This window comes from Peromyscus maniculatus, chromosome 17 (assembly GCF_049852395.1).
Source record: "Peromyscus maniculatus bairdii isolate BWxNUB_F1_BW_parent chromosome 17, HU_Pman_BW_mat_3.1, whole genome shotgun sequence".
Lineage (NCBI taxonomy): Eukaryota > Metazoa > Chordata > Mammalia > Rodentia > Cricetidae > Peromyscus > Peromyscus maniculatus.
Window position 1 is genome coordinate 37,638,875 of NC_134868.1, and position 8,609 is coordinate 37,647,483.

The window sequence follows — 8,609 nt, forward strand, 5'->3', positions numbered from 1 at the left end:
AGTGTGGGAGGCCATCCTCTGGCGTATGGTTGATCTACTAGAAGCCCCAATCATGGATCTTATATTTAAATTTAAAATATAAAAAAATGAATTTTTTTCTTTTAAAAAAAATTTATGTGTCTGAGTGTATTGCCTGTGCACCACTTGAATGCCCGGTGTCCAAAGAGGCCAGGGGTGAGCATGGGATCCCTTGGAATTGGAGTTACAGCCAACTGTGAGCTGAGAATTGAACCCAAGATCCTCTGAAAGAGCAGTCAGTGCTTTTAACTGCTGAGCCATCACTCCAGTGTCCCACACTAGAAAACTTCTATAAGAAAACATAGAAGAAAATCTTTAGTCTCTAAACTAGCAGAGTCATTACATTGGCACCAGAAGCATGTATCCATCAATGGGAAAATTGGTACTTTAAACCTTCAGCTCTGAGGAAGTCCATGAAAGGAGGATGAAGAAAGGGTACAGTCTGAGGGAAAACATATTGAAGTAACACATCTGTTCAAAGGGCTAGTACCTACAATATACAAAGAACTCCCATAGTCAACAGTGTAAGAAAAACAGAACAACAAATCAAAAATGGTCAAAATATATGAAGAGACATTTTTTTTCCAAAAAAGATGTACAGATGGTGAATGAGCCCGTGGCAAGATGTTCAGCATAATTTTCCAGTCACGACACATGTGTCAGAAGTACTGCAATAGAAACCGGTCACAGCACCAGATACTGACAAGGATGCAGGAACATTGAATACATTATGGATGGCATTATAAAAAGATACAGTCTGCTCCAGAAAAGTTTGGCAGTTTCTTATAAAAACTAAATACAGGCTACCATCTCACCCAGCAAACTTTGCTTTTGAACACTTGCCCTACAGAATTTTTTTTAAAAAGGTATATTTGCAGATCTACATATGAATGTCTATAACCTCTCTTCATAAGAGCATCAAACCAGAAGTAAATCAAACACTCTTCCACATATTAATGAATAAGCTGGCACATGCATGCGGTGGGATGGTCCTCAACAAAGAGAGAAACCAACTACTAACACATGGAGCGAGTGTGGAGAAATCTACAGGACCACACGCCGAGTAGAAAAGTCCAAGTCCCATGAGTTATACATGGTGCATTACACTTATATTACATTCTTGGAATGACGAAGAAGCGGTGAGCAGTTTGGTAGCGGCCAGGAAATGGATGAGAGAGGATAGGCTTGAAGGGGGAAATGTGGGGAGGCTGTGAAAGACCAGCATGAGAGATCTTTGTGGTGAAAATGTTTTATGTCTACCTTGATTCCTGTCACCAGCTTGGTTATGACTTTGCTTTATGGTTTTGCTGGTGGAGAAAGTAGGAATGTGCTACACAAATGGAGTCTCACTACATCACTTCTTCCAGCTGCATGTGAACCAACAACGACCTCAGAGCAACGGTTTCATTTTGAAAACAGAAACACTATCTCCAGCTGAGTTTCATACAGAAAGGAAAATGGAGTGAAGTATGTACAATTTGGGGGAAAATTAGAGTAACCATTGGTGGATTCTAAATAGCTTCTTGACGCAACATGTCTTTTTCTGTCTACACTCCCTAGAACACGTGGTCCTAATCACAACCTGGTGCCCAGAAACACCCAGAACCTTATGTAATGTTATTAGTATGAAACAGAAACTGCCTTGCCGGGCAATTTAATTTATGAATGTAAATGAAAGTCACTTACGTACAACTCGAAGAAATTCATCTGCGGTTCTGTGAAATAGTCTTGGGAAAGGAGATGATAATTATCCTTGATACTACAGCCAAAACATAACTGGAGTCTGCTTGCATGATTTGAACAGTTTCCTCCAGCAGAGGTTCTGTCCAGCATCCTTTTTTCGGACATCCTTCAAGGATGGTACCCGGTTCTCACACCAGTTTCTAGAGCACAGAGGAGTTTGGGAGTGCCTGGAGGAGGGGTCACATGCTGTCCCCTGTCTCCTACAATGCCTATGTCAGGCCACTCTCTTCTCTTTCAGGCCACTCTCTTCTCTTTTTGGTACCAGGAATTGAACACAGTGCTCTGCCTCTGTTATCCTCTTCATTCCAAGCCGGGCAGCTCCTTTTCTAGTTTGCCTATTTTTGTGTGTCTCTGTGTTTCCTATGCTTTTTTTTTTTTCATTCTAGGGTTTTTGTTTTGTTTTGTTTTGTTTTGTTTTGTTTTTTGCGGTTTGTTGTTTTGTTTGTTTTATATTGCCTGTTACTTTTCTAAAGGGAAAGAAAGCATGGAGTTGGGTGTGTGGGGAGGTGGAAGAATCTGGAAGGAGTTGGGGCAGGGGAAACCATGATCGGAATAGAGTGTATGAGAAAATTATTTTTCAATAAAAAATAAAGAATTAATTCAAGAAAAGATTCTATTGTTTCATGGAGTTGGAGGCGTACCAGCTACTCTGGGTCGCGTTCTCCGAGGCTCAGCCATGGTTACAACTGGGGAGAGCATCTCTGTGTTCTCTGTTTGGGGAAAGGGGTTGAGATGGGGGAGGGCTCTGTCAGGGCCCAGCTGCAGGAGTGACTTTGTCACTTTCTCCTGCCCCAGCCCCAGGCAGCAGAGCATCCCTGCCCTGTTGTCCTGGTGAGGACAGAGCTCTTTCCCACTAGAGGACCTCTGAAGAAATCACACCAGTCCAGGGCAGAAAAGTCAACTGGGGCAGAAGGAGTCTGCAAGAAGAGATGATTCCTTTGATTTTCATGTCAAAGTCTCTCCCCCTCCCCCCCCCCCCGCCCTCCCCTCCCTTCCACTCTAAGACCAGGCTGAGCAAGCTCCTCCCTCCCCTCCCCCTCCCCTCCCCCTCCCCTCTCTTCCCCTCTCTTCCCCTCTCTTCCCCTCTCTTCCCCTCCCCTCCCCTCCCCTCCCCTCCCCTCCCCTCCCTCTCTCTTATAATGCTTGAGGCCTTTAAGGTATGGTAGTTCAATGCAGTAAAATGATTGATCAATTGATAAGGAAAGCACCTGCAGAATTCACATTAATATGGGTTTGCTGCATGTGCAAACGCGCAGAGCTGGTTTCTAAAGTTGGTGCAAAGACATTTGGGCGGGAGTGTCAGCACTGGGCTCAATGAATAAGTGACCGATGACGAGTGTTGACTTATTAAAAAGAGGGAAGGATGAGATTTTTAGGGCGGTGGGGATAGAGTATCGGAACGCACAGGCTCCGTATCAGAAGAGGGTGGGGCTAGGTAGAGGAGGAAAGGTATGCGGGTTAGTGTGTGCCACTTTGACACACGCAAAAACCACCTGGGGCCGGGCGGTGGTGGCGCACGCCTTTAATCCCAGCACTCGGGAGGCAGAGGCAGGCGGATATCTGTGAGTTCGAGGCCAGCCTGGTCTCCAAAGCGAGTTCCAGGAAAGGTGCAAAGCTACACAGAGAAACCCTGTCTCGAAAAACCAAAAACAAAACAAAACAAAAAAAAAAACCAACCACCTGGGAAGCGGGAACCTCAGCCATTTTCTTGTTTAGTTAGTGATGGGAGTGGGCTCAGCCCGCTGTGGCCTCTGCCACCCATGGCAGCTGTCCCTGGGTTACAGAAGAAAGCAAGCTACGCAGGCCCTAGGCAGCAGGGTTCCTCCTGGCTCCTTCTTGCTCGAGTTCCTGCCCTGATTTCCCTCAACTGTGGACAGTGACAGGGGCAGGGACACCAAAGAACCCCTGTCCTCGGCTGTTGTTTTTGACCCTGGCGTTCGTCTCAACAGCAGAAGGGAAAGCAGGACCCAAGGGGGTCAGCTGACAGTGGGAAGGGCAGTGGGGGAAGGAATGAGGGAGAACAAGGGCTAAAGGGCACATGTGCGTGAAGATGCCATGACAAACCTGTTCATTTTTACGCTGACTTAGAAGTAATAAAGTAATTCCTTTTGGAGGGATGGAGTTGGAGACAGAGTTTCTCTGTATATCCTTAGCTGTCCCAGGACTCACTCTGTAGACCAGGATGGCCTTGAACTCAGAGGTCCACCTGCCTCTGCCTCCCAAGTGCTGGGATTAAAGGCGTGCGCCGCCGCCGCCGCCGCCGCCGCCGCCGCCGCCGCCGCCGCCGCCGCCGCCGCCGCCGCCGCCGCCGCCGCCGCCGCCGCCACCAGCAGCAGCAGCAGCAATAAAATGAGCCCGGTGGACGGAGTGATTTCTCACCCACTGCAGTAGTGCACCTAATTCCTTTTCTTCCAAAGAAGTCTCAAACAGGATGCTACAAATGCAAGCCTGCTTTGCTGGCGTGCTTACTTTTTGATCTAGAAGGGTCTCCTCAAGGCCTTGCAAGTCCCCTCAGCACTAATAAAGACCTCCCCGGCATGACAGATCCCCTTCATGACTTGGGTAGTGGTCAACCGTTTCAGGAGAAGGCATCAGGGTGAAGAAGACAGAACACCTGTGCCCTCACCTCATGGTTGCCACCAGGAAGGAAGAGGAGTTTGGGGGGCAGGGTCTAGAGGCTTTGGAGATGGAATCACACCTTCTTATGTACTCTTGGGTACATAAGGTCCCTTGACCTTATCCAGGCATAAGCTGAGCGTCCATAGCTGACAATATTTTTTTTTGGGGGGGGGTGGGGGTTTGAGACAGGGTTTCTCTGTGTAGCTTTGCGCCTTTCCTGGATCTCACTTTGTAGACCAGGTTGGCCTCGAACTCACAGAGATCCGCCTGGCTCTGCCTCCCGAGTGCTGGGATTAAAGGCGTGCACCACCACCGCCCGGCAGCTGACAATATTCTTGACAGCACGTTGGAGTTACTACCTGAGTCTTGGATCTGGAATACTGCTAGGCTCCAGTGTCCGTCCACAGCACTCCCCTGGGAGCTTTGGAATTTCCTCGATGTTGGGCACAGGGCTGTGGTAGGATGGGGGAGGGCCATAGTAGGGAATGGACCCAAACCATTAATAACCCCTTTCTGGCTAAACACGCTACTGTTAAGAGTAAATTGACTATAATTTCCAGAGGGCTTTTGGCTATCAGTACTACAATTAGGAAACAGAAAACCCAGGCAACAGAAACATACTAAAACCACAGGCTAAACCACCACCCTGTTATAATAATTCATTCCCCCCCCGCTACCAACCCCCAAAGATCAGTATCCAGCCAGAACAGATTCCTGTATGCTACGACTGCAGGCAGTCCGCATTCTCCAAAGGCCCAGGAAGAAAATAACCTCCTGACCTCTCTCTTCAACAAGTCACCTCTCATGTCTCCCTAGGACTCTTCACCAGAAGAGAAACTCTGAATACAGGACAAATTCGGCTTTGTCTTGTTTATATATGGCCCATGAGGAAAGGACTTTTTTTTTTTTAATGAAAATAAAGAATAGGCGAGTAGAAACCACACCTAAAAGATATACAGCACTGTACCTTGTAGAAAAAGCTTGCCAATTAACTATTTACCTGGCTGCTAGTCCTTAGAACAGTGGTTCTCAGTCTTCCTAATGCTGCAACCCTTTAATCCTCATGTTTCAGTGACACCCCCAACCATAAAATTATTTCATTGCTATTTCATAACTATAATTTTGCTGCTGTTATGAATAGTAATATAAATATCTGATACGTAGGATATTTGGTATATATGACAGCCAAGGGGTCGTGACCCACAGGTTGAGAGCCACTGTCTTAGAGCTCTAGGTAGACAACCAACATTTGAGGTCATTACTGATATCTTGGGCTCCAAGGAAAAAGTCTGCATCCCTGCCCAATCTCTGTCAAATCTAAGGTCCAGTCTGAGGGAGGCATATCAGTGTTTGTAGGATGACTTCAACTCAAGCATGGACCTTCCAGATGATTCCCTTGGGACAGCATATGTTATACATTGAGCGTCCCTTGCTCTCCTGCTCCAAGGATGATGACAGAGAAAAGAAGAATGGAGTTTGGCCAAAGCTTTTCTGTCTTACACTGCTGTGGCGGTTTGAATGAAAATGGCCCACAAAGGACCACAGGGAGAGGCACTATTAGGAGGTGTGGCCTTGTTGGGTAGGTGTGGCCTTGTTGGAGTGGGTGTGGTCTTGTTGGAGGAAGAGTGTTACTGGGGGTTGGCTTTGAACAATTCAGAAGCTCAAGCCAGGCCCAGTATCACCCTCTCTTCCTGCTGCCTGCAGACCTAGATGTAGCACTCTCAGCAACCTCTCCAGCACCATGCCTGCCTGCATGCCACCATGCTTCCCACCAAGATGACAATGGACTAAACCTCTGAACTGTAAGCCAGCCCCAATTAAATGCTTTCCTTTATAAGAGTTGCTGTGGTCATGGTGTCTCTTCCCAGCAACAGAAACCCTAACTAAGACGACTGCAATAAGGGCAGGAAATATGAAAGCCAAGAATCCCACTTCTCTCTTGGGACCTTGGTAGCCACAGGCTTCATTGGTTGTTTCTGTCCATCAGTCACATCCTGGTGTCCCATAAAGGCCATTAAAGACATACGAATTTTCTTCTACTTTTTATGCGTACTTGTCTGTGGTCCTAGTACAAGCAAAGGAAGTCCTTGGGAGGGTTGACCCTGTCTATTCCCACTTTAAAAACAGAGTGGCTCCACCATGAAGCCCAGTTATTTATATCTCCAGATTCCTCTCAATTCTGTGCAACTGACTTGTTCAGGGATTGGAGGCGACAAAAGCAAACAAGCATGTCTCCTTCCTAATGGTCCCTGAGAGGTGAGGGAATGTTACCATCGCCTTCATCTCTTTCCCTACAGACCAGTGGTTCTCAACATGTGGGTCACGATCCCTTTGGGGGGTGGTCGCATATCAGATATCCCACATATCAGATTATTTATATTACAATTCACAACAGTAGTAAAATTACAGTTCTGAAGTTGCAATAAAATGATTTCCTGGTTGAGGGTCACCATAACGTGAGGGACTGTATTGAAGGGTCGCAGCATTAGGAAGGTTGGGAACCTCTGCTCTAGACTGTGTTCTCTGCAGCTGGAACAGTAATAATGACTTCACAAAGTCCAGGAACATTCGACAGTACTGTTGACCCCATGATTCATGGTCCCTCTTATAGGACTTTGTATTAGAAGTTGTTGAAAAAAAAAATGACCATGTTGGCTAATCTAAAATACTAAAGCCACCACTCTGGCTCCTAGTTCCCTTATTCTCAGTCAGTTATCTGAGTTCACTTCAGCAGGGCTGTGACCAGGTAAGGGAGGCTTGGGAGGTCAATCGCTGCGATTAGAACTCAGAGCTGAGTGAGGTGGCACACACCTTTAATCACAGCGCTTGGGAGGCCAAGGCAGGCAGATCTCTAAATTCCAGACCAGCCTGGTTTACACAGTAAGTTCCAGGACACCCAGGACCACATAGAGGAACTGTCTAAAAATAAAACAGAAAACTATAGGACTCAGACTCTGACTTGCAAGGTCTTTTGGATCCACCATCCACCGACGTACTCTCAGAGCACGTGTGTACAGAGCACAACACACACTGAGGAGTGCTGGAAAAACCGTGGTGTCCTGCTTTGCATAAAGCAGCTGGACAGCCAATGTCCAGCTGAATGGTTCAGCGTTGGGCACTTGCAATCCTGGGGACATTGTTTCTTTTACTTCCTGTTTCTACCCCAGTCATCTTAGAGATAAGATGACAGATTCACGTTAATAATTATAAAACTCTACTGAATTTCATATTAGTAAAAAGCAATGTTGCTTTGCCTTCCAATTTCTGTGATGGCAACTGTGGGCAGAGTTTAAATTGCGTCGGTTTCACACCACTGTGACAAATGTCTGAGAGAGCAACCGGAAAAGCAGGAGAGACTTCTTTGGGTTCATGGTCAGTCTACCATCCTGGTCCTCCAGTGAATCAGAACACCATAGTGGGAAAAGGTGTGGGGGTCCCAAGTAGCTCACTTCAGGGCAGCCAGGAAAGAGGGGGAGAGACAGGAACACCTTCCTCCATAATGATATACCTCCTCCGATCAAGCTTCACCTTTTAAACTTCCTACCACCTCCCAAAATAGCACGGCCTGTTTCGGACCGGTCTGGAAGACATTTCACATTCAAGCCGTGGCATCTATAGAAAGGATAGCTGGAACTTATGGCTGCCTCTGCACACTAGAGGCACCATTTTTGTCCACCCTACCGTCCCACGGCTGGGCTGCTGTGGGCTTTCCCATGGAGGGAAATTCTTTTGAACTTCCTGAAAAATCTCTTTTAGGGTGCATGTCTGCTGTCCGATGGGAGAGGGGAGGCCCCGCCAGCAGATGGCTTCTTTCCCTGGATCCTGAGTCTGTGTGGTCAAGCAGTTCAAAGTTGTGACAGCCACAGGTAGTTTACCCATGATTGTCCGAATCCACCCATATGTCCACTCTACCCTGCGAGGGCTGTGAGAGGGAAGGAAGAACCTTGGGAGATTAAGCTGGGTCTCGGACAGCAGCCACCCTGCTCTCCTCCCTGGCTCTCGACCATGGGTGGTGTGGGCTAGCTTCTGCTTTCCTGCTAGACAGGCTGACGCAATGGGGCCCATCCCCTCCTGCTTTCCCCCATCCGCTGAATACAACCTATATCTTAAAAAACAAAACAAAAAACTAACAAGACCTATACAGAAAACAAAACAAACCCCCCCCCCCCCACACACACCAACTTTAAACTATGGCTCTCCTTCCTCAGACGCTAAAAATGGAAGCATAG